This window comes from Neovison vison, chromosome 6 (genome assembly GCF_020171115.1).
Source record: "Neovison vison isolate M4711 chromosome 6, ASM_NN_V1, whole genome shotgun sequence".
NCBI classification, from domain to species: domain Eukaryota; kingdom Metazoa; phylum Chordata; class Mammalia; order Carnivora; family Mustelidae; genus Neogale; species Neogale vison.
Window position 1 is genome coordinate 217,911,827 of NC_058096.1, and position 16,045 is coordinate 217,927,871.

At 41.1% G+C, this 16,045-nt stretch overlaps 1 protein-coding gene across 1 annotated transcript in view; it reads left to right on the plus strand.

Annotated features, from left to right (window-relative positions):
- LOC122909758 (olfactory receptor 7G2-like) overlaps positions 1-16,045 on the plus strand; it is a 65,206-nt gene that overhangs the window by 28,301 nt on the left and 20,860 nt on the right. The window lies entirely within an intron of this gene.

A 16,045-nucleotide genomic window follows, 5' to 3' on the forward strand; every position in this document is an offset into this window, starting at 1 on the left:
GTAAAGTTCGGTATCAAGTTTACCCTCAGAGGAAAATGACCTTCCATCTGTATTGAGATTATGTATGAATATGCCAGAGCTTAAAAGCGATCTGCATTGTTTTATTAAAAAAACTGGGGCAAGCGTGGCACAATAATCAAATTTTGTCGTGCCAGCTAGTGGGCTTAAGCATTTCATTGTCACTTTGTCCTTGTTGGGATACTTAAATTGAACATAAAATGTGAAACAATTATTTAAGGAGCATTTTATAATTATATAAATTTTATCGTGCTATACCTATCATATAAATTGCTTTTCTTCTTTTATAATTTTTGGTCTAATTTTATACAGTGAGAAGTAATGTAAATACTTAGATTTTTGCATTTTTAAAACATAACATTTAAAACATGAAGGATGATATAATAGTATAAAATATTTAAATAACATGGTGTACCATGACTGTGCCATAACTTATGTATGTATTCCCATACTTACGTTTGTTTTGGTTATTTCCTTTCTCTATTTCATTATACTGAGGGCTCCCAGTAGGGATTTGAGTACATCCTTTTCAGCCCTAAGATATTCTTGGGGTGCCTTTGCTTGTCTCTTTCACTCTGTCAGCTTGTTTCCTTTCTAGACATTAGGACTGTTCACTGCTAAAACTGAAAGTGATAGGAAAAGTCTTTGCAAGTCCCCACTTGTGCTGCGTGCTTTACATTTATTCATTTTTTATTCCTGCGATACCTTTGTATATTTTTTATAGTAGTTCCCATTATAAAAGTGAGAAAATTGGGACACCTGGATAGCTCAGTCAGTTAAACATTGGCCTTCGGCTCAGGTCATGATCCGAGTCCTGGGATCAAGTCCTGAATCCAACTCCTTACTCAGTGGGGAGTGTTCCCCCTGCCTCTGTGCGCATGCACCTTCTCTCTCTCTCTCTCTCTATCTCTGACAAATAAGTAAAATTTTTTAAAAAAATGAAAAAAATTGAATCTGCTCAGAGAGGTTCAGGGACCTTCTAATGTCATAGATCCATGTTATAGTTGGGAGATTCGTGACTAAACCAAGGAGTGTCTGTGCTCAAGACTTATCCCTAAATGGTTTTTATGATCCCTTATCTTTCTCCAGGAAGAGAGTCAATTCTTCTCAGGGCCTCAGCTTGTGAAGCAGAGGGCTCGCATTATGTGGGCTCACTGTACTTGTGATTCTGTCATGTATTTGAGATGCTGTTGCAGAAATTCCTTCGTGGGAGTAGGCAGAGGCTTAGACACTGCTACCCATTCCTATCCCCTGTTGCCACTTTTGGGGGCATCATGATAAATTTCTCAGGAATCTGGATAAACCACGGGATGTGAGAGGCTTGTAGAGGGTCCTGGGTAGGTCCACGTGGGACGATTCCTCTGAACCAGGGGCTGAGGTGGCCAAACCCGGAATATGAGGAAGGAGGTTGTGATCTATGGGTAACTCCTAACATTTTCTTTCTTTTAATTAAGTTGTAACATTGCTATAGTTTTAGATGTACAACCTAATGACTTGATATATGTGAATATTGCAAAAATGATTACCAGAATAAGTTTCAGTAACATCCATCACCACACATGGTCACACATGTTTTCTTGTGATGAGAACTCTTAAAAAGATAACATTTTTAAGGGTGCTCCATCAGTTAAGCATCTGCCATTGGCTTGGGTCATGATTCTGGGGTCCTGGGATCAGGTTCCACATTGGGCTCCCTGACCATCAGGGAGTCTGGTTCTCTCTCTACCCTCAGGGGCAACCCCTTTCCCTGCCCCGCCTTCTTGTGATCTTTCTTTCTCTCAAGTAAATAAAATCTTTTAAAAAAAGTAACATTCTTATATTGTCTATTATAGAAATAAAAGACAAGGGTTAAGACAAAAATAGGGACCTATGCTACTGGATAAAGAGGTTTATTTTCACTTCAGAAACTGCAGTAAGGGGTGCCTGGGTGGCTCAGTGGGTTAAGCCGCTGCCTTCAGCTCAGGTCATGATCTCAAGGTCCTGGGATCGAGTCCTGCATCGGGCTCTCTGCTCAGCAGGGAGCCTGCTTCCTCCTCTCTCTCTCTGCCTGCCTCTCTGCCTACTTGTGATCTGTCTCTGTCAAATAAAAAAAGAAAAAGAAAAAAGAAACTGCAGTAAGAATGGGAAAATGATGGGAGAGAAAGACATTTTGGGGTATGTATCAAGGAAGCAAAAGGATAAATATTTCTATCCAGGTTGTTATTCTAAGCACAGAGCTAGACTCTAATGACATCCATTAATATTTGAATATATTTGGAGTTAATTATCTCTCCTTTCTTGTTTTCTTTCTTTCTTTTCTTTTTTTCCACTTTTATCTCATCATTATGTGGTTAAGGAGTGTTAAGTGGAAAAGGGAAAATACCAGTGAGAAAGAGGTAAGGAACTTCTAAAATTGTCATTTTTTTCTCCTGAACATAGATCTAATTGGGTAAAACATGCTAAAGTGTTACTGTTTGCATGTGCCCTGTCAAACATTTTGCATTTATTACTGTACATCCCCATATTATCCTGAAAGTGTAATCATCCACGTGTATATGCTTCTTTTTAAAAGATTTTATTTATTTGAGAGAGAGAGAGAGAGCGAGCATGGGGGGGGTGGAGGGGCAGAGGGAGAGGGGGAAGCAGCCTCCCTACAAGGAGCCTGACTCTGAGATCATGACCTGGGCTGAAGGCAGATGCTCAACCAACTGAGCCACCTGGGTGTTCCTTTGTGTATTTGCTTCTATTTCCTTCTTTCTGTCCATCAGCCTTTCTGGGGGCTCAAGTGTTCAGTGGCCTTGATATCAGGGTTAGGTAATTAAGAAATACTGTCTAGGCTTATGAGAATGACACTTAAAAATATTATTTTATTAAGACTCCTTATATGTCATTCTCCCGCTCTCCTGTTACAGAAAAGAGGCCCTTCACTCTAGCTTCAGAGAGTGACATTAGCCTCCAACTAATGGAGAGAAAATTGCAGCAAATATTTTCCCAGCCTACTTGTGTCCGCTCTCCTTAAGGGAAAGAATCGGAATTTGCAAACATTTTAAAATCCACCAAATCATGACTAGCAAGGCTACATGTTCCAAGTGATACAACTACAAGACTGGGGGGTCCCCAGCAGCCTGCGTCCCTGAGTGACTGTGGAGCAGACTGTGACCAGTGTCTGTAAATTATATGCACACGTGTCTAGCTCATGGCTGATTCATACAAGCCTCTCTGAGCTGGCAGCATTTTCTAAGCTTGACTTAGATCCTGCAGATGGGCTCTGTTTTGATGTTAGCCAGCACACACCGCGTGTGGTGTGTACCGGCATGGGAGCACAGGCATGGGAGCATAGGCATGGGACACAGAAGACCAAGGCAATGATGAGTATAGAACAGCTTTCATGCCAAACTTAAGGTAGACCTGAAGCTGTAAGGCTTGTTTCAGAAGAGCTCAGGAGGCAAGTTGAGGAATGGCCAAAGATGGCACATTGTCTGAAGATGAACATTGTGTGTCATGCTGAAAGCCATTTTATTATTTTAACAAATGATGAATACAAGAATCAAGATGTATCCTGCCTTGCGAGAATGCAGTCCTCAGGTGACCACTTGTATAATTAGGGGAAGTTACTCCTTATTGAAGTATTTTTTTATTGAAGTATTTTAACCAATAAATGTCAGCATTTTGTAACCGCCAATGAATTAATGGATCAAAGTGATAATTATTACAAAAAGCAAGAGAGTATGTGGGTCCTCATGAAAATATTTAAAAGGGTTTGCCAAAAAAAATTGAACCTAAATCTAATCAGGCTTCCAGACTAGAGGTAGGCAGACTATTTCAATAAGGAGCCAGATGGAAAATATTTTATATACTATCAGGACAAACACAAAAACACAGAAACACTGGTGGAAGAAAAAGATGGGAGAGTGGTTATAAATTCTCAGTGTGGAAGAGGAAGGTGGTTTTGATTCTTCCTGAATGTATCTTGATACCTTTGTTAAAGGACTCAACTTTCCTAAGATAAAGGGGGATTAAAAATTGGTTTACCTATAGGGGTAGTATTGATTGGGGAAAGGGGATTACTTTGAAGTTTAACTCTATATGAATATTAGAAAATAAAAATAAAAAAGGAATAAACTAGACTAAACTAAAATAAAAAAAAGAAATTTAAAAATTAGAAATGCTAAAGAAAAACACAGGTGTATGTATCATTAAGTTCAGGTTAGAAGGTTATTATGGAATTTGATGTACTAGACAGCTCACTGTGATGGTAAATAGGTTAAAAAATTATCTATATAAAAAAATGAGCCAAATAGTGGGAATAAATTAAAAATAAAAGTTGTCCTATGAAGTGGTGGTGGTGGTTCTCTTGTAGTTTTTTTTCTTTTTTCCTTCCTGGTTGGTTTTCTGGGGGAGGGGCCTGCCACGTGGTTTTTCAGTCAGTGATGTTCCCTGAGTTAAGTCCTCCTGCCCCCCCCCCTCAAGGGGGTGGGCTCTGAGGAAACCCGTTTTTTCAGGCTTTTGTTCTCTGGAGGTTTTATGTTTGTTCACTTTTTTTTTTTTTCTCTCTCACCTTGACTGCTTTTGATGGTTTTTGTAGGTTTAGAGGAAATCAAACTGCACCCTGACCTCCCTCTCCGAGAGAAGCCTCAGTCTGCTCCCCTGTGGGTACTGCAGAGCCCATATAAATTCCCTCTTGGCCACTGGCAGAGCAGGTTCTGAATCGCGGTTCTTGGGGATGCAGGATCTTCTGCTTGTACCCCAAACCTCGGCAGGGCGGTTGTCTGGGCAGCTCCAGACCACCAGCGAGGTTCCAAGCAGGATCGCACGCTGAGATGTTCCCGCTGGCCCGGGCTGGGAGTGCCTGGTCTTTTTGGGTCTAGGAGCGCCCGGCCGGCGCGCACCTCTCTCAGGGGAGGCTGTGGGTCGCGCGTGTGTCTCAGGCTCTGAGAGCGGGGCGCAGGTCCGAAAGCACCAGGCTGGGCCTTCGTGCACCTCTCTCAGGGGAGAGTTTGGGGTGCGTGTCTCAGGCTCTGAAACAATGACGCGGGACTAAGAGCGCCGGGTGGGCCTTCGTGCACCTCTCTCAGGATGAGGGGGTGCGCGTGTCTGAGGCTCTGTAGCAGGGCTCGGCGTTCTGCTGTGTGGTGAGGCTCCCAGCCCCTCACAGGAGCCAGACCCCACGCAATCTCGGGTGCACTGGCGACTAAGGGACCAAGACCCGGTTTCTCCGCTGCACTCCCTCTGGCTCAGCAGCAGGGGTGGCTGTCCTGGGTCTGGGGACTTAAGCCCCTGTCCCTAGCCACCCCAATTCCCACAATTTCCCCCCCGCGATCCTTTGCTCTTTTGGAGTGCTTTCAACCAGTCTCCGAGTTACTGCTGGTCCCCAGATGCAGGGCACTCTCGCTCGTATTGGGGCATTACTTTCCAACCGGTCGCCTCTGGTGGCTCCCTCCCCCTTTTGTTTATCTTCCAATATCAGTCCAGTGTTCCACTCTGTTTTTCCTGCCCACTGGCGTCTTCTACCCCTGTAGAAATCCAGACGTGTATAATTCTGATCTCAGGCTGATTTCATGGGTGAACGGAGTTCTTTGGTAGGTAATCAGCTCACTTTAGGGTACAGGTTGAAAAGGCGCCACCTCCTACTTCCCCGCCATCTTGTCTCTGGAAAATAATTTAGATTTTGTGGGTCATGTGGCCTCTCAAAAGTACTCAACTCAGATGTAGCTTTCAAGGTGCCATGGGTGATAAAGAAATGAATGGCTACGTTCTCATAAGCCTTTATCGACTGGATGTTGCCCATCAGCTGTATTTTCTCAAACTGTTCTAGAATACAGCCTCAATAATTTTATTCTAGAGTTACTGGCTTAGAGGCATTTTTTTTTACAGGCATTTTTAAAATTAACATACAGTGTATTATTTGCCCCAGGTGTACAGGTCCGTGAACCATCAGTCTTCCACATTTCACAGCACTCACCACAGCACAGACCCTCCCCAATGTCCATAACCCAGCCACGATATCCCTTCCCCCCACCCCCAGAAACCCTCAGTTTGTTTTATGAGATTAAGAGTCGTTTATGGTTTATCTCCCTCCTGATCCCATCTTGTATTATTTTTTCCCTCCATACCCCCCACAAACCCCCCACCCTGCCTCTCAAATTCTTTATATCAGGGGGATCATTTTCTTTCTTTGATTGACTTACTGCGCATAGCATAATACTCTTAGTTCCAACCATGTTGTTGCAAATGGCAAGATTTCATTTCTTTTGAAGGCTGCATGGTATTCCTGTGTGTGTGTGTGTGTGTGTGTGTGTATGTGTATGTACACCACATCTTCTTTATCCATTTATCTGTTGATGGACATCTAGGTTCTTTCCATAGCTTGGCTATTGTGGAAAGTGCTGCTATAAACACTCAGGTGCACGTGCCCCTTCAGATCACTACATTTGTATCTTTTTTTTAAAAAAAGATTTTATTTATTTATTTGACAGATCAGAAGTAGGCAGAGAAGAAGGCAGAGAGAGTGAGTGGGGGAAGTAGGCTCCCTCGTGAGCAGAGAGTCCGATGTGGGGCTTGATCCCAGGACGCTGGGATCATGACGTGAGCCAAAGGCAGAGGCTTTAATCCACTGAGCCACCCAGGTACCCCTACATTTGTGTCTTTAGGGTAAATATCCAGTAGTGCAATTGCTGGGTCATAGGATAGCTCTATTTTCAACTTTCTGAGGAACCTCCATACTGTTTTCCAGAGTAGCTGCACCAGCTTGCATTCCCACCAGCAGTGTAGGAGGGTTCCCCTTTCTTTGAATCCTCGCCAACATCTGTCATTTCCTGACTTGTTGATTTTAGCCATTCTGACTGGTGTGTGGTGGTATCTCAAGTGGTTTTGATTTGTATTTTCCTGATGCCAAGAGATGTTAAATACTTTTTCATGTGTCTGTTGGCCATTTGGATGTCTTTTTTGCAGAAATATCTGTTCCTGTCCTCTGCCCATTTCTTGATTGGATTATTTGCTCTTTGGGTGTTGAGTTTGATAAGTTCTTTGGATACTAGCTCTTTATCTGGTATGCCATTTGCAAGTATTCTGTCAGTTGTCTTTTGGTTTTGTTGACTGTTTCTTTTGCTGTGCAAAAGCTTTTGAAGTCCCAGTAGTTCATTTTTTGCTCTTGCTTCCGCTTGCCTTTGGTGATGTTTCTGAGAGGAAGTTGCTGTGGCTGAGGTCAAAGAGGTTGCTGCTTGTGTTCTTCTCTAGGATTTTGATGGATTCCTGTCTCACATTGAGGTCTTAAATCCATTTTGAGTCTGTTTTTGTGTGTGGTGTAAGGAAATGGTCCAGTTTCATTCTTCTGCATGTGGCTGTCCAAGTTTCCCAACACCATTTGTTAAAGAGACTGTCTTTTTTCCGTTGGAAGTTCTTTCCTGCTTTATCGAAGATAAGTTGACCATAGAGTTGAGGGTCCATTTCTGGGCTCTCTATTCTGTTCCATTGATCTGTGTGTATGTTTTTGTGCCATTACCATACTTTCTTGATGATGACAGCTTTGTAATAGAGCTTGAAGCTTGAAACTGTGACTCCACCAACTTTGGCTTTCTCTTTCAACATTCCTCTGGCCATTCAAGGTCTTTTCTGGTTCCATATAAATTTCAGGATTATTTGTTCCATTTCTTTGAAAAAAATTGATGGTATTTTAATAGGGATTGCATTAAATGTGTAGATTGCTTTAGATAGCATAGACATTTTCACAATATTTGTTCTTTCAATCCATGAGCATGGAACATTTTTCCATTTCTTTGTGTCTTCCTCAATTTTTTTCATGAGTACTTTATAGTTTTCCGAGTACAGATTCTTTGCCTCTTTGGGTAGGTTTATTCCTCAGGATCTTATGGTTTGGGGTGCAACTGTAAATGGGATTGACTCCTTAATTTCTCTTCTGTTTTATTTTTAGTGTATAGAAATGCAGCTGATTTCCAAGTATTGATTTTATATCTTGACACTTCACTGAATTCCTGTATGAGTTCTAGCAGTTTTGGAGTGGAGTCTTTGGGCTTTCCACATAAAATATCATATCATCTGCAAAGAGTGAGAGTTTGGTTTCTTCTTTGCTGATTTGGATGCCTTTTATTTCTTTTTGTTGTCTGATTGCCAAGCCTAGGAGTTCTAGTACTATGTTGAATAGCAGTGGTGATAGTGGACATCCCTGCCATGTTCCTGACCTTAGGGGGAAAGTTCTCAGTTTTTCCCTGTTGAGAATGATATTTGCTGTGGGTTTTTCATAGATGGGGGATTTGATGATATTAAGGTATGTACCCTCCATCCCTACACTTTGAAGAGTTTTGATCAAGAAAGGATGCTGTACTTTGTTAAATGCTTTTTCAGCATCTATTGAGAGTATCATATGGTTCTTGTCCTTTTTTTTTTTTAATGTATTGCATCACATTGATTGATTTGCAGATGTTGAACCAACCTCACAGCCCAGGAATAAATCTCCCTTGGTTGTGGTGAATAATCCTTTTAATGTACTGTTGGATCCTATTGGTTTAGCATTTTGGTGAGAATTTTGCATTCGTGTTCACCAAGGATATTGGTCTGTAATTCTCCTTTTTGATGGATGGTTTTGGAATCAAGGCAATGCTGGACTCATAAAATGAGTTTGGAAGTTTCCTTTCCAAACTCTCCTTTTGATGGATGGTTTTGGAATCAAGGCAATGCTGGACTCATAAAATGAGTTTGGAAGTTTCCTTTCCAAACTCTCCTTTTGATGGATGGTTTTGGAATCAAGGCAATGCTGGACTCATAAAATGAGTTTGGAAGTTTCCTTTCCATTTCTATTTTTTGGAACAGTTTCAGAAGAATAGGTAATAATTCTTCTTTAAATGTTTGGTAGAATTCCCCTGGGAAGCCATCTTGCCCTGGGCTCTTGTTTTTTGGGAGGTTTTTGATGACAGCTTCAGTGTCCTTACTGGTTATGTGTCTGTTCAGGTTTTCTGATTCTTTCTTTCTTTCTTTTGATTTTATTTATCTATTTGACAGAGATCACAAATAGGCAGAGAGGCAGGCAGGGGTGGGGGGAAGCAGGCTCCCTGATAAGCAAAGAGCCTGATGTGGAGCTCAGTTCCAGGACCCCGAGATCATGACCTAAGTCGAAGGCAGAGGCTTAATCCACTGAGCCACCCAGGGGCCTCTATTTGTTTTCTTTTCTTTTCTCTTTTTTTAAGATTTTATTTATTCATTTGACAGGCAGAGAGCACAAATAGGCAGAGTGGCAGACAGAGGAAGCAGTTTCTCTTCTGAGCAGGGAGCCTGATGCAGGGCTTCATCCCAGGACCCTTGATCCCAGGACCCAAGCTGAAGGCAGCTGAGCCACCCAGGTGCCCCCAGGTTTTCTATTTCTTCCTGGTTCAATTTTGGTAGTTTATATGTCTCTAGGAATGCATCCGTTTCTTCCAGTTGCTAAATTTGCTGGTATATAGTTGCTCATAATATATTATTATAATTGTTTGTATTTCTTTGGTGTTGGTTGTGATATCTTCTCTTTCATTCATGATTTTATTAATTTGGGTCCTTTCTTTTTTTCTTTTTGGTAAGTCTGGCCAGGGGGTTATCAATCTTTTTAATTTTTTTCAGAGAACCAGATCCTAGTTTTGTTGATTTTTTCTTCTGTTTTTTTTTTTGTTTGTTTGTTTGTTTGTTTCTATTTCATTGATTTCTGATCTGATCTTTATTATTTCTCTTCTTCTGCTGGGTTTAGGCTTTCTTTGCTGTTCTTTCTCCAGCTCCTTTAGGCGTAGGATTAGGTTGTGTACTTGAGGCCTTTCTTGTTTCTTGAGAAAGGCTTGTGTTGCTATACACTTTCCTCTCAGGACTGCCTTTGCTGTGTCCCAAAGATTTTGAACAGTTGCGTTTCCATTTTCATTTGTTTTTATGAATTTTTAAAATTCTTCTTTAATTTCCTGGTTGACCCATTCATTCTTTAGAAGGATGCCCTTTAGCCTCCATGTATTTGGATTCTTTCCAACTCTCCTCTTGTGACTGAGTTCTAATTTCAGAGCATTGTGGTCTAAAAATATTCAGGGAATGATTCCAGTCTTTTGGTACCAGTTGAGACCTGATTTTTGACCCAGGATGTGATCTATTCTGGAGAATGTTCCATGTGCACTAGAGAAGAATGTGTGTTCTGTTGTTTTGGGATGGAATGTTCTAAATATATCTTTGATGTCCGTCCGCTCCAGTGTGTTACTGAGAGCCTTTATTTTCTTGTTGATCTTTTGCTTAGATATCTGTCCATTTCACTGAGGAGGGGACGTTAAAGTCCCCTACTATTATTGTATGATTGTCGATGTGTTTCTTTGATTTTGTTATTAGTTGGTTTATATAATTGGCTTCTCCCATGTTAGGGGCATAGATATTTAAAAATTTTATATTTTCTTCTTGGACAGGCCCTTTAAGTATGATACAGTGTCTTCCCTCATCTCTTATTATAGTCTTTGGCTTAAAATCTAATTTATCTGACATAAGGATTGCCACTCCAGCTTTCTTTTCTTTTCTTTTCTTTTTTTTTAAATTATTATTTATTTATTTATTTTCAGAAAAACAGTATTCATTATTTTTTCACCACACCCAGTGCTCCATGCAAGCCGTGCCCTCTATAATACCCACCACCTGGTACCCCAACCTCCCACCCCCCCGCCACTTCAAACCCCTCAGATTGTTTTTCAGAGTCCATAGTCTCTCGTGGTTCACCTCCCCTTCCAATTTACCCAAATTCCCTACTCCTCTCTAACACCCCTTGTCCTCCATGCTATTTGTTATGCTCCACAAATAAGTGAAACCATATGATAATTGACTCTCTCTGCTTGACTGATTTCACTCAGCATAATCTCTTCCAGTCCCGTCCATATTGCTACAAAAGCTGGGTATTCATCCTTTCTGATGGAGGCATAATACTCCATAGTGTATATGGACCACATCTTCCTTATCCATTCATCCGTTGAAGGGCATCCTGGTTCTTTCCATAGTTTGGCGACCATGGCCATTGCTGCTATAAACATTGGGGTACAGATGGCCCTTCTTTTCACGACATCTGTGTCTTTGGGGTAAATACCCAGGAGTGCAATTGCAGGGTCATAGGGAAGCTCTATTTTTAATTTCTTGAGGAATCTCCACACTGTTCTCCAAAGAGGCTGCACCAACTTGCATTCCCACCAACAGTGTAAGAGGGTTCCCCTTTCTCCACATCCTCTCCAACACGTGTTGTTTCCTGTTTTGTTAATTTTGGCCATTCTAACTGGTGTAAGGTGATATCTCAATGTGGTTTTAATTTGAATCTCCCTGAGGGCTAATGATGAGCATTTTTTCATGTGTCTGATAGCCATTTGTATGTCTTGATTGGAGAAGTGTCTGTTCATATCTTCTGCCCATTTTTTGATGTGTTTGTCTGTTTCGTGTGGGTTGAGTTTGAGGAGTTCATTATAGATCCTGGATATCAACCTTTTGTCTGTACTGTCATTTGCAAATATCTTCTCCCATTCCGTGGGTTGCCTCTTTGTTTTTTTGACTGTTTCCTTTGCTGTGCAGAAGCTTTTGATTTTGATGAAGTCCCAGAAGTTTATTTTCGCTTTTGTTTCCTTTGCCTTTGGAGACGTATCTTGAAAGAAGTTGCTGTGGCTGATATCAAAGAGAAATGCCTATTCTCTCCTCTAGGATTCTGATGGATTCCTCTCTCACGTTGAGGTCTTTTATCCATTTTGAGTTGATCTTTGTGTACGGTGTAAGAGAATGGTCGAGTTTCATTCTTCTACATATAGCTGTCCAGTTTTCCCAGCACCATTTATTGAAGAGACTGTCTTTTTTCCACTGTATATTTTTTCCTGCTTTGTCAAAGATTAATTGACCATAGAGTTGAGGGTCCATATCTGGGCTCTCTACTCTGTTCCACTGGTCTATGTGTCTGTTTTTATGCCAGTACCATGCTGTCTTGGTGATCACAGCTTTGTAATAAAGCTTGAAATCAGGCAAGGTGATGCCGCCAGCTTTATTTTTGTTTTTCAACATTTCCTTAGCGATTCGGGGTCTCTTCTGATTCCATACAAATTTTAGGATTATTTTCTCCAGCTCTTTGAAGAATGCCGGTGGAATTTTGATCGGAATGGCATTAAAAGTATAGATTGCTCTAGGCAGTATAGACATTTTAACAATGTTTATTCTTCCGATCCAAGAGCATGGAATGGTCTTCCATCTATTTGCATCTTCTTCAATTTCTTTCAAGAGTGTTCTGTAGTTCCTCAAGTACAGATCCTTTACCTCTTTAGTTAGGTTTATTCCCAGGTATCTTATGGTTCTTGGTGCTATAGTAAATGGAATCGATTCTCTAATTTCCCTTTCTGTATTTTCATTGTTAGTGTATAAGAAAGCCACTGATTTCTGCACATTGACTTTGTATCCTGCCACGTTGCTGAATTTCTGTATGAGTTCTAGTAGTTTGGGGGTGGAGTCTTTTGGGTTTTCCATATAAAGAATCATGTCATCTGCGAAGAGAGAGCGTTTGACTTCTTCATTACCAATTTGGATACCTTTTATTTCTCTCTGTTGTCTGATTGCTGTTGCTAGGACTTCTAATACTATGTTGAACAAGAGTGGTGAAAGTGGGTATCCTTGTCTTGTTCCTGATCTCAGTGGGAAGGCTGCAAGCTTTTTCCCATTGAGGATGATATTTGCTGTTCCAGCTTTCTTTTGATGTCCATGAGCATGGCAAATTGTTTTCCACCCCCTCACTTTAAATCTGGAGGTGTCTTTGGGTCTAAAATGAGTCTCTTGCAGACAGCATATTGATGGTTCTTATTTTTTTTTTAATCCATTCTGGTACCCTAGGTCTTTTGATTGGGGCATTTAGCCCATTTACATTTATTGTAACTATTTAAAGATATGAATTTAGTATCATTGTATTGCTTGTAAGGTGACTGTTACTGTATATTGTCTCAATTCCTTTCTGGTCTGTTATATTTAGGCTCTCCCTTTGCGTAGAGGACCCTTTCAATATTTCCTGTAGGGCTGGTTTGGGGTTTGCAAATTCTTTTAATTTTTGTCTATCCTGGAAGCTTTTTATCTCTCCTTCTATTTTCAGTGACAGCCTAGCTGGATATAGTATTCTTGCTGCATATTTTTCTTATTTAGGGCTCTAAATATATCATGCCAGTCCCTTCTGGCCTGCCAGCTCTCTGTGGATAGGTCTGCTGCCTGCCAATCTAATATTTCTACTGTTCTATGTTACAGACTTCTTGTCCTGAGCTTCTTTTTTTTTAAGATTTTATTTATTTGACAGACAGAGATCACAAGTAGGCAGAGAGGTAGGCAGAGAGAGAGAGGGAGAAGCAGGCTCTCCACCGAGCAGAGATCCCGAAGTGGGGCTTGATCCCAGGACCCTGGGATCATGACCTGAGCCAAAGGCAGAGGCTTTAACTTACTGAGCCACCAGGCACCCCTTGTCCTGAGCTTCTTTCAGGATTTTCTCTTTGTCACTAAGACTTGTAAGTTTTACTATTAGACGACAGGGTGTTGACCTATTTTTATTGATTTTGAGGGGCGGTTCCTTGTGCCTCCTGGATTTTGATGCTTGTTCCCTTCACCAAATTAGGGAAATTTCTCTAATTTTCTCTAATTTGCTCCAATATACCTTCTGCGTCTCTCTTTCTTTTTCTTTTGCCCATTATTCTAATATTGTCGTCTTATGGTATCACTTATCTCTTGAATTCTCCTCTCATGGTCCAGTGGTTGTTTGTCTCTCTTTGCTCACTGTATTCTCCATCATTTGGTCTTCTATATCACTAATTCTCTCTTCTGCCTCATTTATCCTAGCAGTAAGAGGCTCCATTTTTTTATTGCACCTCATTAATAGATTTTTTAATTTCAGCTTGGCTAGATTATAGTTCTTTTATTTCTCCAGAAAAGGATTTTATTTCTCCAGAAAGGGAATCTTTAGTATCTTTCATGCTTTTTTCGAGCCCAGCTAGCACCTTGATAATCATCATTCTGAACTCGGGTTCTGACAGATTACCAATGTCTGTATTGATTAGCTCCCTAGCCATTAGTACTGCCTCTTGTCTCCTTTTTGAGGTGAGTTTTTCCTGCCTTGTCATTTTATCCAGATGAGAATAGATAAATGAGAGAAGAAAATACTAAAAGGGGAGTAACAACCCCAGAAAAATACACACTAACCAAATCAGAAGAGAGCCAAAACCTGGGGGTGGGGGAGAAGAAAGGGAGAAAAAAAAGAAAAAAAATGTATTAGACTGGTGATTAGAACAGAGCCACACACTTGATTTTGTGTGTATTTTGGTCTGTTAGAAGAAACTACCTCCCAAAATTTTAAAGAAAGAAAAACATACATATACAAAAATAAAGGTAAACACAATGAAGGAATGGATTATGACCATAAGGATGAAAATTTAAAGATTCTAAAACGGGAATTTTTAAGGTAAGAAGTTGGTTGAAAAAAGAAAAGAAAAAGAAGGAAGGAAAGTGATCAGGCTGGAGACTAGAACAAAGCCACGTGCTAGATTGAGGGTATATTTTGATTAGAAAAAATTGTTTCCTAAATTTTAAAGAAAAAAAACCCAGTATATGTAGGCAAAAAATAAGGTTAAATATAATGAAGGGTTAAAATATGATGATAACAATGAAAATTTTTTAAAAAAAGATTTTTGGAAAAGGTATTGATAAGAATCCACAGATTCTCCTGGTTCTTCTACCCTTCTGATTTCTCCCAACTCACTTTTCCTCTCCTCCACTTAATGTCCTCTATGTTATTCCTTATGCTCCACAAGTAAGTGAAACCATATGATAATTGATTCTCTCTGCTTGACTTATTTGAGGGTTTTGGAGGGGAGGGAGGTGGGGGATTGGGAGAGCCTGGTGGTGGGTATTAAGGAGGGTATGTATTGCATGGAGCACTTGGTGTGGTGCATAAACCATGAATCTTGGAACAGTGAAAAAATTAAATTAAATTAAAAAATAAAGATCTCTATTTTAAAAAACATTTGTACAAAAAGGGTATTGATAAAATAGTTTTAAAAATTAAAATAGGAAAGAGGAAAGAAAAAAATGAACTTAAAAAAATTTACTTTGAAAGGCTAAAGGATCATGGGAAAAAAGCCATGAATTCTGTGTGCTGCTTTCCTTTTGCTCTGGAATTCAGCAGTTCTCATTGATCCATGAACTTGGTCTTAGCTGGATGTTATTCCTGCTTTTCTGGGGGGAGGGGCCTATTGCAGTAATTTTTGAATATCTTCACTGGAGGTGGAATTGCACCATCCTTGCCAGGGGCCAAGCTAAGCGATCTGCTTGGGTTCGCTCTTGGGAGCTTTTGTTCCCTGAATGATTTCCATAGAGCTTTGGAGGATGGGAGTGAAGATGGAGGCCTCCCAGTCTCCAGCCCTGTAGGAGCCGAGAGCTCAGGGCCCCACTACTCAGTGCACCCTCAGAGAAAATCAGTCAATCTCTCCTGTCTCCCTGGTCTCCGGCCATGCTCTGAGCTCACCTGGCCTGTGACTGAACATTTCTGTCTCTGTCACACGGCCCTGTTTGGAGTCTCCAGACCCAGCATATTCCTGTTGTGTGCTCTCCTGCTGCTCCCCCCAGAGGAGGAAGATGAGTCTTCCCAGATCTGCCACTGCTGGGGTCCCTGCTCATAGATTAGTGGCCTGGCTGTGCCTCGATCATGGTTTTTTAAGGTAACCCCGAGCTGAGAGTGCCCTCCTTGGCTCTGTATCTACATCTGGCTTCCCAACTCTGATGCCTGCGGGCTCTGTCACCCTCAGACATCCCTGGTCTTTCTGTAACCCTGTGGGTCCTGAGACCACACTGTCCCCATGAGGGCTCCATCCCCCGCTTAGCCTCTTCAGTGACATCCCTCAGTGGAGCAGACTTCTAAAAGTTCTGGTTTTGTGCTCTGCTGCTCTCTCACTTGCTGGGATCTGGCCTCTCCCCCCTGTGGTCTCTTCTTGTTGCTTTGGATTCACTTCTCTGCACGTCCCACCTTCCAGAAAGTGATCGATTTTCTGTTTCTAGA